Genomic DNA, 25,010 nt, shown 5'->3' on the forward strand with positions numbered 1-25,010 from the left:
CTCTTGTTATGATGTTTTGCTTAAAACATTGCTAATAATTTTTGTCTTGTATTTCAGAGTCAAGAAAACTTCTTTTGAGCCATTTACAACATCTAATAGTTGAGTAAAGTATACTACTGTGAGCAAAATTAGAACATATTTATATGTCTCTACATGATTTCTCCAGAATTTTGAAACAAATTGTGAGTATTCTTAGTTTATGACAATATAGTTATTTGAGTAAGTTTAATAAGAATCTGTTTTCTTTTGAAACACAACAAAATTGGAGACACTAGTTATTTTAACAAGGCTTTGAATCAAATGACATGTTTTCAGACTGCTTTAAGAAATTGAAGTTGACCTATAAAGCTGATAAAAGCCTTTTGGAAAAACTGTCCTCATATCTTGTTCTGTACAGAGTTTCTAACCCTGTGAAAAATCTCACTTTCTGGTAGGCCCAGGAACCCCAAGTTATTTTTGGACTTCAAGAAGAGAGAAATTCACTCAATTTATACAGGTATCTGCAGGCACAAATAAATCCTTGGCTGGGTTCAAGGGGCTTTTAAAATACTTAATTTGAGATTCCTTATGAAAAACTTGCAGCAAAGCCATTAAAAAAAAAAAAAAAAAAAAAAAAAAAAAAAAAAAAAAAGCCTATCTGGCTAAAAATTAGATCAACTGTGATAAGACTAAAGCTTATTTTTCAAATAAATTGGTCCTACTCTGACGTGTCTTTGGCAGAAATGTAGAGAGAAAAACTGTTTCACAAAAACTGTAGTACACTTACTAGATTGTGGCCCTGTTTATTGTTTTTGAGTCTCTCTGATGACCCAATATTTGATGGGTTCTCAGAGTTATTTACCTGGCTCTCTCAAGGCTTCCAATTAGCTCTGTATGGATTCCTGAAACTAGGGCTTTCACTCCTTGTGATAGGGCTGACTAAAACTGTGGATAAAAGTGCCTGAAGTGGCTACATTGCCTGGGTATATACCCTGGGGTTCGTTGTCTCACGCCAGGAAAATTTAGGACATGGACACACAGTAGGAGTTTAGGAATGGAGGTTTAATAGGCAGAAGAGAAACAGCTCTCTTCATATAGAGAAAGGGATCTCTGAGCAGAAAGGACAAGCTGGCAGTGGATGTGTTGGAATTTATTGTCCAGTTTGAGGAGGCAATGTCTGATTTATGTAAAGCTCACAGATTGATTTGATCAGATATGACACACAGTGCGTGAGGAAGGCTGGTGGCCTCACCCTAACCTGATTATGCAAATGTATTCTTCTTGGCTGGCATCATCTTGTCTGCTCCTTACTGTACATGTGGTTGGCAGAGAAAGGAAAATGGAGCCACCATCTTGAACATGTCTAGCCCCTAGTTCCTGCTGGTATTCACCCGTACAAGCTCCCAGCTTGCTTGTCTGTGTCTGAAGTTTGGTTTTACAGGCTGCTCTTTGTTAGAAAATAATTTGGGGCTGCTTTTCATTAAAAAGAAAAGCCTTACCAAGGACTTCTGTACCCCAACTATCTGCCTAAGTGATTTCTTCTTAATTCCTGTATCAGCACTAATGTTTTTGCTATGTGGATGTCGAAATTTAAAGCAGACACCAGTGAATATACACAGACAACTGCAAGATGATTTTTCCTTTTACCCTGAGAGCAACTCTTACCACAACTATGCACCCTGTCAGCAGGAAGAAGTTAGAGTATTTGCCAGTCTTTCTCATCTCCATTGCTCACACCTCAGAACTGAGTCAATGTGAAGCCCAAGTTGGGTGCTTAAATAACCTTTACAGAAATAATAACAGAGTGAAAAATCTAAAGTGACTGACTACATCTTGCTTCTAGCTTCAAAGGTTGGCTGTCTTCACTCATTCCTTGGCATAAGGCAAAACTAACCATGGAGAAATTTAGTTTATAATTTAGCTTTGAAATAAGGGTGATAATAGGCCTTCTTGAAACTGATCCCTTCCTTGTTCAGTTACGGAAATCACCTTTGTAAAACTAATGACAGGCCACAAGATTAGGATCATTGATGGGTCCTGAATTCTGCTAAAATGTAGGCATTGTTTCTATAATCCTTTGCTGTTCACAAGTCATGTGTCCAGAGGTCATAAGATTTATGACATTCCCAATTGCTCCTACAGATAGCATCACTATTGTAGAGCCTAAGATTGTTCTTTGGATGTATTTGACTACTTTTGAATTCTCAGGACTGACTGACCCCACCCAGACTCATGACTCATGGTTCAACTGGTTTTGTGGTCTCCCTCCCTAAAGGCAGCCTCAGTATATTAAGACCCTTTTCCCTGCCCCTGTGATTGCATCCCCAACCAATCAGCAGCACCCATTTCCTAGTACCCTACCTACTAAGCTATGCATCAGAAACTCAAAGCTTCAAGTATTCAGGGAGATTTATTTGAGTAACAAATTTATCTCTTGCATGGCTAATCTTGTGTTAAACTCTTTCTTCAATACACTGATAATAATAATAAAAAAAAAAATTGTTGGAGATCAGGAAATAACTACATTGCAAGGTAATTTATTGTAAATTATAGCTTGGAGTATTAATGTTTTAGCAGACTATTTCCTCTCAAAAGAGATTGGAATCCTTTTATACAAGTAGAACCTGAGTGACATTTTTCTTAATTAGAGATAGATACACACCTAAGTATTTTATGCCATTTGAAATGTTTTTGTTTTCTAACATGCTTTTATTAAGATAAAGAACCATATTAATAAAAAATTTTTAGATATATTACTACTTACCTGGTTTGATTTGCACAGACTTTTTTGGTAATAATTTCTCTTAAACTAGGTTGTGAGTATCTAGAGCAGAGGCATTGTGATGCGTTCATCTATATAATTCAGGAACTATGCACTTAAAATTGAATTAGCCCCAAAGGGAGCTGAATTAGCCCCACATGTAAGCCCTCAAGTATCCTAGATTCATTATTATTTTGAATGACGGAGCACTTCAGATGACTTAGCCTGACAAGTGATCATCAGATAACGAGTCATCAAGTGTGCTATGCTGGCATTAATGGAGCTTCACAAATTGATTTTATTTCTATTTCCTGCTTGTTATTGCTAGAAATGGAATTCTTGTGGGAAAAAAAAATCATTTCTTTGCTATGCTTGGCTCATTACAGCAAAAGTCCCAATCCTTTTATTCAATAAACAAATATTTATGACTACAATTTATGTTCCAGGCACTGTTCTAAATGCTTGGTATATGTCATTGCAGGAATCACTGATCGCTTTCCTTATATAATTCACATTTAAGGAGGAGTGGGGAGGCAGTCAACAGAAAATGCATGAAATGGTTAATATGCCAAAAGAAGAAAAGTGGTAAAGGGAAAAACAGAGCAAGGCAAGGAATATCTGGAGTAAGAAAAGTAGGAGGGTTTCACATTGCATTTTATGGAGTTGTTCATTCAGGTGGTGATGTCTGAGCAAATAAATGAATTAATCTCAGAAAAAAATCCTTTTATGTATGGAGCAGTCAGTGCAAAGGCTCAAAGTTGGAGGCACATCTAGTATTTATAAATGATGAGGAGTGCAAAAGCTGGAGCAGTCAAAGTAAGAGGGAGAGTATTGTGAGATGAGGTTACAAAAATAGTAAAGCGGTCAATTCAAGCACTGTCCGGTCATTATAAAGACCTATTTTTGCTCTGAATAAAAATGAGAGCCAGGGCAGGGTTCTCTTCAAATCTTCTATGTTTTTATAGCCTCTATCTTTATTTCCCCTATTAAAAATACGAGTACATCAAAATATCCCATTATAGTAGCAGATTTGTCTATTTCCCTGTAGTCTTAAAAGTTTTGCTTTAAATGTTTTATTAGGTGAATATAAGTTAAGAAATGTCATAAATCCATGGTGAATCTGATGTTTTAAAATCATTATATAGAAGCTACTACTAGTAAAGCTGTTTTTGTACAAAAAGATTATTTTGTCTGAGAGTAATGTATCACTACTAGAATGCTTTTTGGCTACTATTTGTCTGATGGGTTTCATTTTTTTTTTTTTTCATTTCATTACTTTCTACTTTTCTTTAGCTTGTGGATATATTTTAGAGAAGCAGCATACAGTTTGATGATAATTTTGCTTGTTTCCTTGTTTGCTTTTTCCTTTTCCAATTCTATCCGATATTCTTTACATTTTCACTGACCCGTATTTTATTCTTTTTACATTTGTAGTTATTGTGCTTTCAACACCTTCTGTATTTTTATGTTCTTTCATTATTTTTTGTCTCATTTTATGAATTGATTACATTGTTTTTAGATTTATTTTATTGATTATATATATTAATTTGAGAAGTATAAACATAATTTGAAAATTTACTGTGCACATTTAACTGGATATTAAATTAAATAATACCTTATTTGTTACTGGATAAACATAAGAATCTTAGGAAATTCCACTCTGATTATTTTAAGTGCCAATATTGTCCAGTAGTTTATGTATCTTCTTTTTACAAAGAGTAAAAGCAAACAAAAACATCATTATTATAAGGATTACTTTTATATATTATCTATTAAGTTGTATTTATTTCCCCAGAGGGAGTGTTACAGCACTCTTTCAGCTCTGCCATCTGCAGACAGCTTAAGTATTAACACCTCAGTGGGCCCTCTATCATTTTGCATGAGGTGGCTGCTTTCCATCAATGTGGGCAAAGGGTAAGTGTGACAGCCTTTTGTATTCACACTTGTGGCACCTGAGCTCTTGTATGGCTTCCAGGAGAAATGGTGTCCCACAAGCAAATTGAAGCATGGTAAATGCAGGCAATTTTATTGCCAATGTAGGTGGCTCTCAGTGGGAAGGGGAGCTGAAAAGGGGATGGGGCAGGAAGGTAATCTTCCCGTGCAGTTCGGGCAGGGGACCCACTGCGTTCCACTCCTCATTGGAGGAATTATATATATATATATATATATATATATATATATATATATATGTTTGTGTGTGTGTGTAGTATATAAAATATATAATTATAAGTATATATAATTATATAATATGTAATGTATATTTCTCTATATAATATAAAATTATATTACATGTATATTTCTTTTTTCATTTTTTCTTGGTATTTCAGTTGAAAGTTTTTCTTGACCTGGCTTCATGTTCACTTTAGCTGTGTCACATTTACAGATGAATCCTTTGAAGTCATACATCATTTCTATTATTGTATTTCGTACTTCTAGGATTTCCTTCTGATTATTTTATAGTTTCATCTCTCTGCTTGCATCATCCATCTGTACTTTTATTGTGTCTCTTCATTTCATTAGAATCTATAATATATTATAACCTATAATATATTAATCATAGCTATTTTAAATTACCTGCCTGATAATTCCTACATCTGTGTCACATTTGAGTCTGGTTCTAATGTCTGCATTTTCTCTTCAGAGAGTGTTATATTTCATAGCTTTTAGCATGCCTTCTCAATATATGGTGAAAGCCGGACATGATATATTGGATAATAGGAACTGAGGTAAATAGACTCTTACTGTGAGGATTTTTGCTAACATGCCTGGGAGCTGTGAAGTTTTTAAGGTTTGTTGTAGATGTAGGTGCCAGAAGCTTCCATGTCTTTTAGTGTCCTTGATTTTTCTCCCCCTTTGACCTTGGGCTTCTGTAAGTACCCCTTCTTAGATAGAGTCTGTGTCTTATACCTCTTTACCTGTTATCTTTATTACTGTACCACAACCCTGGTGTTAAGTTGTAAGAGAAGGTAAGTGTTGTACAGTCACATAACTAAACTTTAGTCTTTAAGTGGGTCTGTGTCTCAGGACTATGACATCATATTTTAAAATGTTATCACATTTCAAACAAATATGATAGCCCCTCCCCAAGACTATCTATCTATCTATCTAGATAGAAATATATACAGAGAGATATAAATATATTTCTTTTTGCATTTTTTACTTTTGGCATATCAGTTGAAAATTTCACTTCAGCCCTGTCAAATTTACAGATTAATCCTTTGAAGACATATTTCATTTCTATTATTGTGTTTTGTACTTCTAGAATTTCCTTCTGATTCTTTTATAGTTGTCATCTCTCTCCTTATATCACCCATGTGTACTTTCACTGTGTCTCTTCTTTTCATTAGAACCTGTATTAACCATAGTTATTTTAAATTTCCTGCCCTGATAATTCCCCCTTATTTCCCATCCTCTTCCTGTTTATAGCATTTCGTTTGCTTCTTTAGTCCCTTAAATATTATTTATCATACTTCCTCTACCTTAGATGAGATAAAAAAGGTGGAGGGAACTACAGTTCCAAGGCATTACCTATCACCAGTTGTTATAAGGGTTCAGAATTATGCATTGGCAAAGTATTTTCTCCTAAAGAGTAGACTTTTTTTTTTATAGAGAAGGCTCTGGATATGCTTATTCCCCAATGCACTGAGCATCTTTATTCCTACCGCCACACAAGGAAGAGAGAATTCTTCAGAGACCCTAACAAAGAAAACCTGGTGGGGTTTCTGGAGGAAAGGATGAAAATGTGGGAGGTCTTTCTAAGACTATAGCCTCCAGGAGTTCCTCATTTTTGGCTAGCCCACACTCAACCTTAAGTAAATCAAAATTAGTATTGAAATGTTCCCAACAGTTATGGCTTCAATGGCTCTGTTCTAAATAAGGCAGACCTTAGTTGCTTTATCTTCCTGGATCAATTCGTCTCTCCAGCTTTTCAAGTATTAGTTTGTCCTTAAAGTTTGTTTTTTGATGGGTCCAATAAAAGTAATTGATTCCAAGTTTTTCCAACTATTTCTTGCTGCAAGGATAGAAGAGATGACTTTTAAGAACATCATGTGGTGAATTTGATACCGGAAGTCCCCTAGCGGTCTTATCTAAATCAACAGTGTAATTGCATCCCCTGCCAAGTGTGATATATATTCTATTCTGTTCTTTCTTCACCTTGACCTTCTCTGCACTTTTTGATTACTAACTCCCAATCCAGGGTTCTCTTTTCTTGTTGTGGCATAAATTATGAATATCAGAATCTGATTCATACTTCTGATTCTGGGTCCAGATCACCTTTTCAACTTTCTACTATCATTCTTCTACACACTCTTCTCTACTCAGTGTACACATAAAACAATTTCTGAAACTGTCTTTGCAAGGATTATGGCAATAAGAGGGAGCTAATGTCACCGACTGCATCTTGCTTCGAAATCTAACTCCTTTCTTGTTCTTGCAAGTAGGCCAAGTTAACTATGGGAGGAATTTAGTCTATAGTTTAAATCAAATATGATAACAGCCCCTCCCCTAGACTAACTTCCTCCTTGCTCAGAGACCGAAACTATAGCATTAATGAAAGGCCACAAGGTTAGAATTGTGGTAAAGGCCTGAAATCTCTTAAGACGTACACAGAAGTTAAATGGTAACCAGCCATTGTTCCTTAGCTTGCTTTTCTCTAATTGTTTACTTACTGCTAAGGGAGTCACATAACTGGGGTCCAGAAGATTTATAACTTCCCTAAATTGCTCCTGTAGATAATACCACTATTATGAACTTCAGGACTAGTCTTTAAGATATTTTTCAGTTTGCATTCTTGTGGACCAGCTGATGCCCACTGAACTCACGACCCATACCAAGGAACTGACTCAACTTGTCCTGCAACCTCCACCCAGAAACTGCCTCAGTGTAGGAAGATAGATAGTTTCTATACCCCTATAGTTTCATTCCTAAACAATCAGCAGCCTCCATTCCTCACTCTCTTGCCTAGAAAATTATCCTTAAAAGCCTCAGCCTCTGAGTTCTTGGGGAGGCAGACTTGAGAAATTTCTCCCATCTTCCTCTCTCAGCTGCCTCGTGATTATTAAATTCTTTCTTTGATGTAACACCTGTTGTTCTCAGTGTATGAGCTGTTTTCGGACAGAAGGCAAGAAGAATATGGTTGGGTAATAATATTTTCTGCCAGAATTTCAAATAACTGGTATGAAAATAACTACACTTTGGCACATTGTTTTGATTATTTTTTTTCCTTTTTGAATGTAACTTTTCCTGAAATTTACTTTTTATTTTTAGTTGCTCAACCTAAGTTTATATTTATAGTATGCTACTGACTGTGCTTTCACCCTCTATTTCTCCTCAATTCCAAGAACTTCCAAAATACATTATTATAACTTTAGGACTTTAGACCTCTTTTGGAGTTGATTGCCATTTTCAGTTCAATCAATTTTATATGCTACCATTCTGAACTCCATACTATAACCCCAATATGATTGTGTAACTTGTATAATTACAGAGGCATTCAGGAAAATTCCTGTAAATATTGCTTCTATCTAGATTATAACATCATACTGATCTACCTCTTGTTTTGTTTTACTCAGAGCTTTAGAGAAAATGTGCATGGCTTTAGAAACAAACCTCTTCATGTAAAATCTAGCAGCTGTATAATTTTGAATGGCCAAATTCCTTAACTCTTCTGAGCTTTTAAAGAGCTGCCATATTGTACAACCTCACAGGGCACCATTTACACAGATTCCATTGTAAATGATACTTTCCAGAGGTACTACACGGTGGTTCTAATATTTGTATCAATTATAAGTAACAGGACATTTAACAGGGTATCTCCTCTTGTCTAAAAATTTCATACAAATTCCTGCAACTGGGAATAATCGCTGATAACTGCTTCACATGTACTAAACTCATCCATTCAGAACATATTAGGTAGCAGTACTAGTGTGCCTGTCATCAACCTCCAATTCAAATTCAAATTATGTCAAAGAAGACTAGAAATTAGGAGATAATTTTATCACAGTAAGGAGTGTTTTAGATTTCTTCTCTCCCCATGAGGTTGTAGGAGCATATTCTACAGTGGCATAAAGTCAAAAGGTATGGTACAAGATAACTTCTTATAAGTATGGGCTTTCTTCAAGAAGGGAACACTCACATCTTACTGCCTGCCTTACTACAGAAACCAGAGACAAATGCTATGAAAGATCTTTTTGGCAAAAATGGACATGTGTTCCATGAAAATATTGAGCTAACCAAGAATACAGAGCCTGCTGACTGCTTTCTACCTGAGAAGTTCTATAAATAGTAGGCTGATTGGAGCGGCGTCTAACAGCATGGCAAATAGAAAGGGCATTGGTAGCAGCAACCTTCATATCCATCTTCTGGAGTGGCAAGGATGAATGAGTATTCCATGGAGTCAAGTGAAAACAAAAAGGTCGTTTCAAGCCATCTTTATCTAAGAAGGTTTCTGCTGAACTGCAAAGACTTTAACATTAGAGGCTATAGTTCTGCTTGGGACAGAAAGCGAGTGGTTTCAAGAACTGAGCCAAGGAATATCACATCCATGTTAGAAAAGACAGCAGTGAGGAAATCCTTGATGGCCTTATAAGGACCTAAATATTTACTCTATAAGAGTTAGCATTTGGACACTTCTTTTAGTAGAACACAGAGTAGCTAGCTAATGTTAACTATGAGACCAGAGCAGCATAAGTAAACATATCTGAATCTCTGGGTCTCCAGTTTCTCCTTATTTTTGCTCTGACTCTGGAATTAGAGTGGGGAGTGGGAGCCTGGGCCTAGAAGAGTGAGAAACAATTTTATGTCCCTCCTTTCCTTACAGGAGGGTGTCTATAAACAGGAGTCAGACTTGGACTGAAAGAATCAAATTTGTTTTTACTAGATATAAAGTTGAAGTTTTAATTCATATTAGATTAAATATTTTAGTTCTTTAAAAAATGAGTTCATGAATCAATCTATATCACTGAATGATATTCTTTATAAAATAAATGCTGAACTGGATCACTATTAAATCTTTATTTTCACTGAAATAAGTATGACGTAAATCTGGGTGGACTCCCAAGTCGATTTCAACTTACTAGAATGATATTATATATTTATGAGATAGAGATGCCATGCCAATCTAGCTTGTCATTAGTTCTTTATTATTTCCTACTAATATTTCTGGAAGGTTCTAAATAGACATATATTAAAAATAAATAGTTTACTAAATATCTTTTTTGCACTTATCAGTCTCATGTGTATACAAAAGAAAGTACCTAGAAGAATAAGAGACTATTCACAAGTAATTTACATTTAACTAACAGAAAAAAGCAAAGATATAATTTAATAAATGTGTTGATAATTGAACATATACTTTAAAATATATGATTTAAAATAAACTATTATAGGACAGAAGATACTTTCTTTTTCAAAGTAAATTAGTTATACAGGAACAATCAACAAAAACTATTAACGATAATATAACACTAAAAATCTGAGAAGCCTACATGAATATTCTTGTAATCATATCTCTGCCCTTGAAAAAGCAAGTAAAGCATCTTAGGATAATAAATATTCTTTTAGGTTTTGCATAGAAAGTATTTACTTTTTCTTTCTGATTCTCTTTTGCTGCATTTTTTTGTCATGACATCATTTTCCACTAAACAGAAGAGCCACAGTATATTTGAGGCCACTTTCCTCTAAAGATTTCCTTATTTTTTTGAAATGTTTTAAAAACGATCACGCAAAGACATTTTAAGTTTACTATTAATCCGATTGAATTTTAGAAAATATAAACCTTTGGCCGGGCGCGGTGGCTCAACCCTGTAATCCCAGCACTTTGGGAGGCCGAGACGGGCGGATCACGAGGTCAGGAGATCGAGACCATTCTGGCTAACCCGGTGAAACCCCGTCTCTACTAAAAAATACAAAAAACTAGCCGGGCGAGGTGGCGGGCGCCTGTAGTCCCAGCTACTTGGGAGGCTGAGGCAGGAGAATGGCATAAACCCGGGAGGCGGAGCTTGCAGTGAGCTGAGATCCGGCCACTGCACTCCAGCCTGGGCGACAGAGCGAGACTCCGTCTCAAAAAAAAAAAAAAAAAAGAAAATATAAACCTTTATGCTGATATTATTAAAAAATTTCACACTAAATCAAAAGTGACCATACTTTCTTTTAGAAAGTAAAATAAAGATAGAATCCAAATCCCAAACTCAACTACTAGAAAAAAAATCTTTTTGGGGAGCACTTAGAATATTTTATATTTAAACAATAAACAAATAAGATAGCTTTCCAACTCTAGCAGAACTTACATATCTGAATTATTTATAGAAAAAAATAAATCTAATTTCTAAGCAAAATCTCTCACAAGGGATGAGACAAAAATAATTATCTTTATTTCAGAATTTTACTCACATATTTGAATATGCAATTTGTTCCATTTGGAGTAGAAATGTTTTGATAGGCCACCTTGGCAGCAAGAAAACAATTACATATATTCCCTTCTGGAAGAAATTACAAATTGAATAATTTCCTTTTAAGACAAAGCAAAACTGTAATTCTTTATAAGATGATAGAAAATTATTTTAAAAATCAAAGCAACTTATCATTTGCCTGTGCTATATGTGTGATATTTGTAGTTGGCATTTGTAAAAGAATGTGGGAGGAGAGAGGAAGAGAGAGAGACAGAATGAGAGAGAAAGGTTGGGGAAAGGGAAGGAGGGAGGCAGACAGAGATAGACAGAAGGAGGAAGAAAAGCAGGAGAAAGGATAGAAGAAGGAAGGAAACTGGGTAATTTGTATTTCAAGGGAACAAAAAAAAAAAACCAAAAAAAACAAAAAACCACTATGCCAAATCCAGTGACTAAGCATGTGCTAAAAAATTTTGGTACAAAATATGTAGTATAGAGGTTACAGACTTCTTTAGAATGTAAGTACCTCAATGGCACAGACCATAAACCTCGCAATTCTTAAGAATGTTTATTCCTAAAAATGTTTTGCAGCATAGTGGAAAGAACTACAATAAGCTAGTATCCAGGAGTATTTGATTTGGATCTGGCTGCGTAACTAGTTGACTACTAAGGAGATATGGATAAATTCTGTTAATATCACTAGACCTCAGCTGCTTCACACGTTGTTCTGCTAAAATTAAAATATCTAACAAAAATATCGTTGAAGTATTAAAAATAGCTACCAATTGATTGATAATATTTATTCATACTGTTTAAAAGGGAAGTACATTGATGCATTTAGGTCATATTTGTATTTTTCAAGCCCATCTATTTAATGGAAATACAGACTTAGAGCTTCACTTGAGTAGATATGTTTAGGCTCAAATTTAGTCAAAGATCTGTAGTCATATTTGTTAAAAGAATCCAGAATGTCATGGACCCAGGAGTACCTGTGTTACAATTTTGAAACCATATTTGGAAAATTGTTCCTAAAATTAAGCTAACTTTTATATATTTGTCAAAATAATATACATGTGGATTAGACAAAATAATTTAGATACAATGCAGTGAAATGAATTAATCATTTTACTACACATAGTAAATTTTTAAAAAGACTAAAAAAGCCCAAACAGTTATCCAGAGATACCATTTGACATCTATAGGCTATATGTAATTCATATGATCTTAGTGCATTAATTTGCCTCAGCAGAAAAGAAAAATTAAGTAGTCACTATTTAATGAAACTGTGGCTCACATATTGAGCTAGAAATACATGACTGTATATTTTTGAAGCTCAAACATTTGTTTGACATGTTACTATCTTCATTTATTAAAGAATAATGAATAACGTTCTATTGAATGACATTCTGTTTTTTTAATGTGTATACTGTACTGCCAGAATTTATAAGCAAGAAAAAAAATGATTCTTTATTACTATCTTATGCTAGACTATGTTGTCAGAAAGAGCATTGTGGAGAAATGGGGCTTAATTTCCATCCGGGAAAAAAAAATCTTATTGCACTCACAATTACTTGTATTACACTAAGATTTTCTACTTTTTCAAAAACATAACACATCAGTCTATAATTTTATATTCTGCAATAAAATTATCAAGTAGGCTTGATTCTCAGCTTATAAAGCAACACATTATTTCAGTATAAATGAATCTGCAGGAGATGCCAAGTTGTAAGGGGATTTGAAGAGTTTGAAGTAAGAGACAATATACTTATTATAAAGTTGAACCAATTGAATATGTATTTCCATTATAGCTGATACTACCTTATAATTATATATAAACTTATATTTATTTACATCCTTTTTAATTTACTGAACTATACATTTCATGAGGGAAATAATCTATTTTTTTTACTCAGTATTTAGGAGAGTGCTCAAATTTGAGCAACAAATATTTGTGAAATGAGTGAATATACAAATGACGGGCTAATGATATCTAGTTATGCTATCAGAGATTTTTAAAATAGCTATTTGAATTTTAACCACCAAACGAAAACAAATCATTTCATTTTTAAGAGTATTATCATGTTAGTAGTAAAAATAGGAAGGAAAATCTGACTCTCAGCTTCTTTTTTCTCCCAAATTAGTTAAATATCTTTTCATTTTAAGGTTGATTGTGGTTGCAACTTCGGCTGAGATCTGTGTGTGTGTGTGTATAATTTTATTAAATATATAAAATGTACACATATAATTATATATGTAATTTTCCAAAAATAAATTGTGATACAAACAAATAAAAACCCCAGACAGTGAGAATATAAGTATTCCTTGAGCATTTGTTTACAGCACATTTCAATAAAAGACTCTGCATTATTAATACACAAGTCTCTTTTTCTCTTTTCTGTAAAGAAAAAATGAATTTAGCCATCAACAATTGGCCTGAAACTTATCTAAGTTCTTCATGGTTGGAATGTTTTGCCAACTTACATTGGACTGAGTTACATGGGATTTTTAAAAGCAAATAAATGAATGTAATCTTACACTAAGAGAAAGGGGAAGGCTGGAAAGAATTCTCTTATATAAGCACTGAACCTATTTTCTATGTGGCATGTTTCCAAAGTGATAAAGGAGAATACCAAATTCTAAACTGATATAAATATGCTGCATATACATGCAGCAGATTTCTGTGCCAGCACTCAGGAGTGCAGTTACATTCAAAGCAGGAAGGAAAAATGAGAGTGTGGGTGTAAAATCCCAAATCACTACTTTCAGGAGAATTTTTGCCTTGTCAGCAGTATTCTCTTCAGTTGGAAAAAGTACTCTTTGTGTATTTGCATATGTTTGTGGGTATGTTCGCACACAGATTTACCATATGTACTACCATGGCCAGAAGGAGGCATGTGGATGTCCCAGGGAGACTAATAAACTGGCAATCCCTGAAAGCAGTATGTTTTCATTCATGTAGAAGAAGGTTGACCTCTACCTGGCAGAAAAGGAGGGAGAATGATTAGCCTCTTCCGATTTTCTCAAACAGTTTACCACTAGCATCATAATCTACTTGGCAAAACAGTATTTATAGTTCATGAGGTCTATGTTTAAGAAAGAAGTTTAAAGTTGCTCTGTTGATATTTGATGCCTTTCCTGTGTTGTACTCATTTGCTTAAATAATCAAAGAATTTTCCCCCCTCATGTAATTCTTCTAAAAATGATCTTGCAAACATAATATTCTCTCTATATTTACATTTTAGTGATTTTAGAACCTGTTTTGGATTTTGATCCTGAGCAATGACCTAAGTGGCCTGACGCCTGAACCATTTTATTAAATCGCAAACCTGTTCAGCCTAACCTGTCAAAGCAAGATGGAAGCAACCCATTGAGCTTCTGCCATGAAAAGCCTCCTTACGGTGGAAACGTCTGCACCACCTTTTATTTCTTTAGACTCTTTAGAAACCTCTTGACCTCATTTTTCTCCTTTAAAATTCTGCTCTCAGAAAAAAAAAAAAAAAAAAAATGGTTATACTGCCAATATGTACACTCTGGAGTGTGTGAACAGGTAATCTCTCCTCAAACACTATCCCTATTCAGATATTCTAAAGGCTTTAACAGCTTCTTTTCTTTTAAAATATATTGTAAAAGCCAAAAGACAATTGAGAAAAGGGCTTTGTAAGTGGCATAGAATATCTTAATGGAGTCATACCACATAATATACTTAGGTATTTAAAAGAATTAGTTTTACTTTTTGGAAGTCAGTATATTTAATTTTATGAGTTTGAAGTTTTAGACTGATATGGTTAACTTACTTTTCTAACACAAGTAAATGATTGCTAGTCTTTATATATTTCTGGTAAAGGCCAGATGTGGAGTAATGGTTGTTTGTGTATATAAACTAATGTACATTCAGGAACACACATGCGCATGTACACACACACACACACTACCAGCAACCTCTCTCTATAGAGTAAAATGGGATAGCAGACTTCGGTAAATGTTATTTGTTTATCACTTCCCCTGAAGTTCATAAACATGCAAACACAAACACAATTAAAATCCATGCAATAATAAATATTCTAAGCTATTATAATGGCATTTGGAAACATTTCTTTTGAAATATAGACTCAAAGGAAATTGCAAAACTAGTACGAAGAGTTCTGTCTACTCTTCACTGAGGTATCCTAAATGAAGATATGACAAACTTAGGACATTGATTGGTTACTGCTAACTAAACTATAGTGTTTTCATCATTTTTAAATCTGCATTTATTTGAGAATATATACAGTTCTGTGCAATTTTGTACTATGTATAAAGATATATATCCACCACCAAAATAAAAATACAGAAGAGTTCCATCACCACAAAACAACTCTGGCATGTTTTCTCTGTGTACTGTATCCACAACATCACCACACACATATCCTGTCACCTGGCAACCATTAATATGTTCTCTGCCTTTCTATTTTTCTGATTTCAACAACATTATCTAAATAGGACTACACAGTATATAACATTTTGAGACTGACTTTTTCCGTGAAGCATAAAGCTCTTCCATTCAGATTGTTGGATATATCCTATACTACATTCCTTTTAATCGATGAATAATATTCCATTGTATGGACATATGAGAATGTATGAATATTCATATATTCACCAAAGAAAGAATATGTAGACTGTTGTTAGAATTTTTCTATTAAAGGTAAAGTTGATATGAACATTCATGTACACTTTTTTTTTTAATTTTACTTTTTTGATGTGAACACAAGTTTTCATTTCTCTGGGATAAGTGCACAAGAGATATGCATGTTTAGATTTGTAAGAAACTGCCATACTCTGCAAGAGTGGGCGTACCATTTCACATTACCACCAACAATATAAAAGACATCCAGTTTCTCTGCATTCTCTCCTCCTTTTAATATTATCACCATGTTTTATTTTATCTTTTAAAATAGATATATAGTAACTATCATTGTGCTTTTCATTTGCATTTCTCTAATGACCAAAGATGTTAGAAATATTTTCATGTGTTTATTTCGTGTTCTTATCATGGTCATGTCTTTTGCCCGCTTTCTGATTGGATAGATTGTTTTTCTACTTTTGAGTTTTGAGAATTCTTTATATATTCTAGATATAAGACCTTTTTTGTTAATTATGTGGTTTCCAAATATCTTAGCCAGTCTGTGGTTTGATATTCATCCTCTGTACAGGGGTCTTTTAAAGTGCATACGTTTTTAATTTTGATGAAGTCTAACTTGTTAATTTCTCTTTAAAAAATGGATTGTACTTCTTTTTTATCATGTCTAAGAATTCGTTGCCTGACCCTGGGTCTCAAAGGTATCCACTTATGATTACTTCTAAAATTTCATAGTTATGTGTTTTATATTTTAATATATGATTTATTATTTTAGTTCCAATGACCTATGTGTCTTTTACTCTATTAACATTACACTGACTATCACTGTAGCTATACAGTGAGAGTTAGCTATACAGTGAGAGTTAACAGTAGGTAGAGTGATTCTTCCTATTTATTCTTTCTAAAATTTGTTTTGGCTGTTCTAGCTTCTCCGGCTTTCCATATTAATTTTAGAATCAGTTTGTCTATATGTGTAAGAAATTTACAGAAATTTTGCTAGGACATTTATTAAACTTACAGATCGATTTTGGAGAGATTGACATTTTTACAGTCTTTAGCCTTTCAGTCCGTGAATTCAGCACGCCTTTCCTTTTATTTTGATCTTCTTCAATTTTTTAATTAGTGTTTTGTAATTTACAGCATACAGTTTGCATGTTTTGTTACATTTATAACTGCGTATGCCTTTTGAAAACATGTGAATGGTATTATGTGTTTAATTTGTGTTTCTTCATGTGTTGGTCGCTGGTATACAGGAATGCAATTCTGTGTGAGTGTGTGTGTGTGTGTGTGTGTGTGTGTATGAGAGAGAGAGAGAGAGAGAAAATCGTGTATTTTGCCCCATTGCTGAGCTCATTGTTTCTACAAGTTTTTATTTTATTTTTACAGATTCCATTGGATTTTCTGCAGAGACAATTATGTCATCTGCAATAAGAGACATTTGTATTTTACTTTTTTCCATTTGTATGCCTTTATTTTCTTTTCTCATCTTGTACTGATTGGGACTTTTGGTATTTTATTGAAAAGTAGAAGACTTTCTTGCCTTGTACTTGATTTCAGAGAAAAAATATTGTTTTTTACCATTAATTTTGGTGTCAGCTGCAGTTTTGTTTTTTAAATAGATATATGCTGTTTATCAAATTAGGAAGTTTCTTTCTATTCCAAATTTGCTAGAAGTTCAGTTTTTAAAAAATTTTTTATCATGAATAGATATCTGTTGAATTTTGTCAAAGAGAACAGGATCCACTACTGGTGGTAGTTAAAATTAGCTACAAGCTCTTTGGATAACATGCAATACCAATTAAAGTTGAAAACAGGCATACTCTATGGACCAACAACTCCAGTCTTAGGTATATACATGAAAGAAATTCTTGTATATGTGATCCAGGAATCATATATAAAAGCCTGCAGCAATGTTTATTATAACAAAAGACTGGCAATGGTCCCCTAAACAGGGATCAACTCAAACACCCATCATCAATACAATATCTGTATTATTATTGTATCATATAAGTATTTTAAGTATTATATAAGTGTTGTGTATTATACAAGTATATAAATGAAGTATTGCATACATTGGAATAACATTAAATGGTGAAAATGATGTCTTACAACTAAATATACTAAATATGGATAAATCTCTAAAAGTATAATATAGGGTGAAATAAATGACAAAAGGATATATACAGAATGATATCGTTTATACAAAGTAAACAATAAAAATACAGGCAAATGTATAGGACTACATGCTCGCAAATGAGATGTTCCCTATAAGTCCTGCTCTTGCAAAGGAAGCAGGGCGTTCCTTCCCTGTAAACAGGGAGGACAAAGGAGCCAGCTGCAAACAGCAGACCCTGGGGGCTTGTTTATGTGTAAACATCTTCAAAATCCAGAAAGTCAGCGAAAGGTCAGAAAAACAACAATGTGTCTTGTGACTTGGCAACATTCCACAAACGACTGTATAAAATAAAGCAGAGCGCACCATACGAGGTGGCCGCCATGTTTGTCTTGTCTTGTGTTGTCTTGTGCGTTCATTCCTTTGTTTAGGAAACATGCAGACCCCAACAGGCAAACAATATAGTTTAAGAACACATACATAGATAATAATAGTACAAAAAAACAAGGAAATAATTAACAAAACATTCGGGATTAGAGATTCCCTCCTCAAAAGTGATTGAATTCTATGGCAGCGAGAAACAAGGGCCTTCTTTGGTACCAGCAAAGTAATACTTTTTAATCTGTGTTTGCTATACAGGTAGTTATTGTATTACTAATAATTAAACTGTATTTATAATTATATATTGTTTTTATATGTTGTATATTTTCAAATAAAATATAATAAAATAATAAACAAAAAAATGGTATTGCTTGGTTTTTGTTGTTGTTGTTTTTGTTTTGTTTTTGAGATGGGGTCTTACTCTGTCACCCAGGCTGGAGTACAGTGAGTGACCATGGCTGGCTGCAACCCTGCCTCCCAGGCACAAGTAATTCTTGTCCCTCAGCCTACGGAGTAGATGGGATCACAGGCCCGTGCCTCAATGCCCAGATGGGGTTTCACCTTGTTACACAAGCTGGTCTTAAACTCCTGGTCTCAAGCAATCCTTCTGACTCAGCCTCCCAAAGTGCTGGGATTACAGGCTTGTGCCACTGCACCCAGCCTCCATTTTTTTTTTTTCCTTGTCCTTTTTCTCTGACGTGGATCCATGGATGATACACACACACACACACACACACACACACACACACACACACACACACTTCGTCTTGGCTTTTGCTTCACATTCTTTGTGACTTAACCTGGTGTCTGATCAGCTCATAAACTAAATGAAGAGAGTAATGTGTTTTCTTTATACAGTTCTTTCAACAATGATGTATTTTAATCATATTTCTTGTACATCACAGGTAATTAATATATATAAATATTGTCAGAACTTCCTGTGGGGTTGGGAGAGTGGAGGCACAACTTAAAGATTTTGTAAATTAGTTTTCATTTTTGAAAGAGCTTCTGGAAATTTTATGAAGTCTAGAATTTATTATAATTAGGTAAAGCCTTTTACTATCTATTTTGAAAGATCAAGTAGTCAACAGAAAAAAGAAATAAGTTTAACTTCTCTATATATTAATAAGGCAAAGTGAATGAAAGCTTCATTCATTTGATAAGTGAACAAATAAAATTTAATTTTAATTTTTTACACAGGGAAATAAATCAGAGAGACATGTAACTTAATGACATTTCTTACAAAAAGCTTATGATATTAATAATTTTCTTTAAAAATTGAGTTTATAAATGTAGGCACACAAAAATTATAATTCTGTTAAAAGATGATATAGGTATAGGGTTGGGCACCTGGCTCAAGCCTGTGATCCCAGCACTTTGGGAGGCCAAGGCAGGTGGATCACGATGTCAGGAGATCGAGACCATCCTTGAAACCCCGTCTCTACTAAAAATACAAAAAATTAGCCGGGCGTGGTGACAGGCACCTGTAATCCCAGCTACTCTGGAGGCTGAGGCAGGAGAATGGTGCGAATCTGGGAGGCAGAGCTTGCAGTGAGCCGAGATCACGTCACTGATCTCCAGCCTGGGTGACAGAGCAAGACTCCATCTCAAAAAAATAAAATAAAATAAAATAAATAAAAATTCATATATGTATAAATGTTTATTCACCAAATATGTGGAACAATATACTCAATAGTCTCTTATTTTTGAGGTTTAATTAATTGGAATAATAAAGCAGTATATTTCACATTAAATCAGACCTTTAACTTTATTAGTAAGACCTCTTTTATTCAGGAATAAGATCAGCTGGGGTGGTTTTTATTCATGAAGGTCATCTTTGTATCTCCAAATGTGTGTTAAGCTTTTGCAAAATATCATTATAACTTGTATGAACCACGTGACCTGGTACTAATAATACACAGGCATTTATCATGAAAAAAATATGTTCTGTTCTCCCTTCAGGAATTAGATTTCTTTTTGTATTTGTGAATAAAAACTTGCCTTGTAATTCATTGAATTTTATTTTTAAAATACTCTAATTTGTGTTCCAATTTGCAATACATTGCTCAGACTTAGCTATTAATAGAACTATGCTCCAAGTAAACACATAGCATATTGCCAACGTTAATGACCACCCAATTGATATGTACTTGCTGATGATAGAAAAAGTGCTTTTTTACATGATTTTAAGGATGATAGGAATAGCAATTATAACATTTATATAGAGTATTTTGCAGTCCACAATGCAGTCTAAACTGATTGACTATTGTAGAGTCAACCCTTAATCCTTACTATTATTTTGCAGATTGAGAAAGGAGAGTCAGAAAGCCTAAGAAATGTACCAAAGTTCCATAACTTTCAAATTTTGGGTGACGAATCTTTGTGGTTGTGCAACATTTGTGTTTGTCTTATAAGCAAACGCAAATGGCTCTAGACTATTATTTCAAGAATATTTGTAGGTAGAATAACCAAGATAGACCAAATGTAGGGAACTTTGCTTGAAGCCCATTATAAAAGATCAGGACTCTTTCAGCTTTATGGTTCCCAACTGTGATGCAAACCTATTGTGTCTGCTGCATCCATACTGACTGTTCCATATTGGTCCCTTGGGAATTAGGGACAAAAGACATAGGCATAAAAATGAAGCCACAAATAACAAAGTTATTTGTCTCTGATTCAAGAGTTTTGTGTCTTTCAACAGCACCTATAAAACTGTAGCCAACTTCTTAGTATGAAGGTACTTCAAAATCTCAAACCGTTAACAGTTCTTGAAAATAAATTGTGCGGCAGAAGAGCAAAAGATTTCCTTTGTTTCATGGTGTGGTACACATTTTATATACTGTGATGGGTCCTAACACAGCAAATTAACATAGTCAGATGCCTAAGATATATTTTCTACATAAAAATGAAAGATATATGCTATTGTATCCTAATCGGGCTAAGTATCCTATGTACAGTCATTTTGGTTTTATGTATATGTTTGGATATAAGATGTCTCTGGAATGATATGAACAACTGACTACAACAGTAGCATCTGGCAAAGGAAACTACATAGTACAACAATAGGAATAAGATTTCCTTTTCAACACCATACACATTTGCTCTTACTGAATGCTACTTGATGTGGAAGGCAGTATATTATAATGGTCAATAAAATCAAGGTCTCCGGGTTCACAGACTGTGTTATATTGATTCAATTTATTTAAAATTAACTTGTATATGCTTCAATGTCCTTAATTGTAAAATTGTGGAGTTATAATATTTCCTAACATGTTGTAAAAATTGAGTACATTTTTACTTTAAAGGCTTTAATACAGTGCCTTAGAGTAAGAGTTCAGCAAGTGTTAGCAATAATTATTCAAAATAATTTAAAAAGATTTTCAAATAATTTTTGCTTGTTCATATATTTCTAAATTAATTCTGAATGACAGAGTATTTCATTATGTGCATACAAGGTATAACAGCAGTTGAAAAGACTGACAGAGTACTCTGTGTGTGTGTGTGTGTGTGTGTGTGTGTGTGTGTGTGTGTGAAGTCTTCAGTTCAGACTGAGACTGAGATATAAATTACTGATGCCAGAACATACATTTTGAATATTTTTTATTGAGGGGATGTAAGAGAACACTGGTCGTACTAAGAAAAGACTAATGACGCCGCAGATACTGTAAGGAAATGACACAAGAAATTTTCAAGAGTGAAAACACAATCTATTCATGACAAATTTGTTCCTTAGATGAGCACTGCTTCAGTAAATGGTTAACAATTAATTATTTCCCCTTGTTTTTCTCATGTATGTATTTATCCATCAATTCAACAGTTATTTATTCAGCACCTTCAATCTTCTAGGCCAGCTGAATAATGAAGAAAAATGCTAATCAAATAATGCACTATTAAAAGTACTTAATAGGTACTCCTAGAGCCCTTTAACAAGCGTGGGGATTAAGGTTTAAAAAGTTCACAAAACTTGCTGAAAGCCACATGGCTCATTTTAAAGTTCCCAAATGTTGATTAAAATGTTATCAATTTTTGAGGCTTATGCAATATAATCACTGAAAATAACTTATTTCAGTGCTTATAATGCTGATCACAGACATACCATCCTTTTGAACAATCTGTGATAGTTCTGAAATTGACTCACTCTGGTATTGATTCTTTTTTGTAAGTATAAATCTCACTTATACAGATAATACACCTCACTTCTACCCAATAGTATCCCCACTAGCATCTTCTACTCCTCAAAAGGGGAGTAGATAGGGTGTTTATGAAACTAAAGTTCTAGAAGTTCAGCCTTTTGGTTCTAGCCCTGAGCACCTAAAGTTAAAATGAATTGGAAAAAATGCCCCTTTGTTTTGTAATAACTGGTTGACTATACATATTGGGTCTTAACATATGTACCAGAAACTTAAGTAACATCTGCTCACTTGTTTGCTTTCAGCCAGACCATGTTAACCCTGGGATGAAGCCATTGTTGTCTCAAATTAACACAAGTATTTTAGTCACATCCACAGGGTCAAGTCACATCACTGTAGTAACGCCCACTACTTTTCTCATTTTCACAATTTCTTCTAGGAATTCTAACTCAAGAAAATGTAGTCCACATATGATCTCTAGTCAAATTAGGACTTGCAAAGAAATATGGACAAAGTATGAATAACTAGAAAAAAAAAACGCTACTGGCTTCAGATGAAATCCATTACCCAGCATCGTTTTTCTGCTACCAGTACTTAAACATCCCTCCCTGATTATAACAATTCTGTGGACACGACCAAGACCAGTGATGTTGTAAGTTAGGCCAGATCTTACAGGGAAGTCCCATTCTCGACTAACATTGTGTCTTTCTTATCTATGATGCACGTGTTAACAAGATATATCAATCAGATAGTCAGAATAGTTGGGCAAGATACATCAAGACCTAACTCAGTTAAAAATGTGAGGCAACTCTATAGAATTGTGACAAGGAATTCTGCTAAGGTATTTCTATGAGAAAGAAAGATCTTGGAATTTCACACTCTGCATCCTCTTTAGAAAAGCTGCCTAAATTTTCATATGCCTAAATATCATTATATCTGTTTGTGATAGTCAGAACTCTAAGATAGTGCTCCCCAAATTTGCAGCCTCTAGCGTACACATACCTTTTCCCAGTCAATTACCCCCTGATCTGGGTGCTGCTATAAAGGATTTTTTTCAGATGTAATGAAGTTCTAAGACTTTAATTGACTTTAACAAGGGGAGAATATCCTACCTGACACTGACTGAATCATGTTAGCTGTTAAAAGGATCTAGCTTTTGCCAGTTAGAGAGATTTGAAGTACGAGAGGAATTTTAGATACAAATTTCCTGTTGCTGAGTTTGAAGATGGAAGGGGTCTCCTGGTCTCTGGGAGATGTAAGAGATTCTATCTGAAAGTCAGAAAGGAGTGGGGACCTGAGTCTAACAACTGCAGAGAACTGAAAGAGGACTTCAATCTTCTGATGAAAATGCAGTGGCTTGACACATTGATTTTAGCCTGTGAGACCTTGGACAGGATCCCAGTCACACTGTGCCCAGATTTCTGACCTACAGAACTATGAGCTAATAAATGGGTGTGGTTTTAAGCCACTCTGCGGCAATTTATTATGAAGGAACAGATAAACAATATACAGTTTGGCTATGCTCTGAATGCAGCTTTATTGCACTATTATTTGCTTTTTATAACTTTTTCTATTTTCTAGTCTTTTCTTTTACCTGGTAACTGTATTAGTATTTAAAAAGTTTAGTAGTCTATCCAATACATTACAAAAGTGAGGGAGAGTTTGAAGAGCTTGGATATAAATGTACAAATGAATAAATGTCTCCTGCCAACATTCGATAGGATTATTCCTGAAATTTTGTCTAAGTACACATGTTTCCATAACATTGAACAGACATTTGCCTAACTGCAACAGCAAGTCAGTTTTTTAAGCCTCTTTCTATTAGGGGCTCAGGAGCGTTGCTTGATTTTCTTTGGCATTTTCTACCATATGGAAGACTTGAAGGTCCAAAGACAGTTATACCGACGCTGAAGTATTTAGCCCATGTACCACTTCAAGGGAAGTCAAACTTTCCATAACAATCTTTCATTTATTTCATAGTTTCCAAGACTTTTCATTTCTGTGGCATTTCCTTAGTGTGGCTAAACCACACTTCAACTCTCATCCTGGCAACAACTCTGCTTCCTGGCAAGTGCTCAGTCATTTAGAGTCGACTGTGGGTTACATAGCCTGCTTTATAGTCGACCCCAAAACATCATGATCTGAAGCTGTTTCAGCATTCCAACAGCCTGTCTTTGCTCTCCTGGAGCAATCTATCGCCACTTAGAACCTCTGAGATAGACAATGAGACCTTGTACACTACCATAGGGAATAGCCTGATTTATTACTGGAATGTTTACATAATTTGTCATTTGTTCATTTAACTTTATATTCCCAGTGAAATAATAAATGTTAAGAACTCATAAATATTTACTGAGTGCATTAATGATTCTTTGTATTCTAATTAACTATTACAGTTAGCAAGATACATGTTTTTTAACCATAAAAAGCGGTATTCAAATTTCACTTCTCTGCTATGTCCTATACATTCTATAGAAGTGGTATAGGAGACTGCTTGAGAACCAAGAAACAAAATTAAACAGGTTAAACTTCTAGTCCCCACCCCTACCTCCATAAGATAAGGGCCAATTAAATTTACTTCTTATACAGGGCTTTCCTGTATAATGTCATTTATACTAATGAAACTTTGAAAACCACTGTG

This window comes from Macaca nemestrina, chromosome 4 (assembly GCF_043159975.1).
Source record: "Macaca nemestrina isolate mMacNem1 chromosome 4, mMacNem.hap1, whole genome shotgun sequence".
Lineage (NCBI taxonomy): Eukaryota > Metazoa > Chordata > Mammalia > Primates > Cercopithecidae > Macaca > Macaca nemestrina.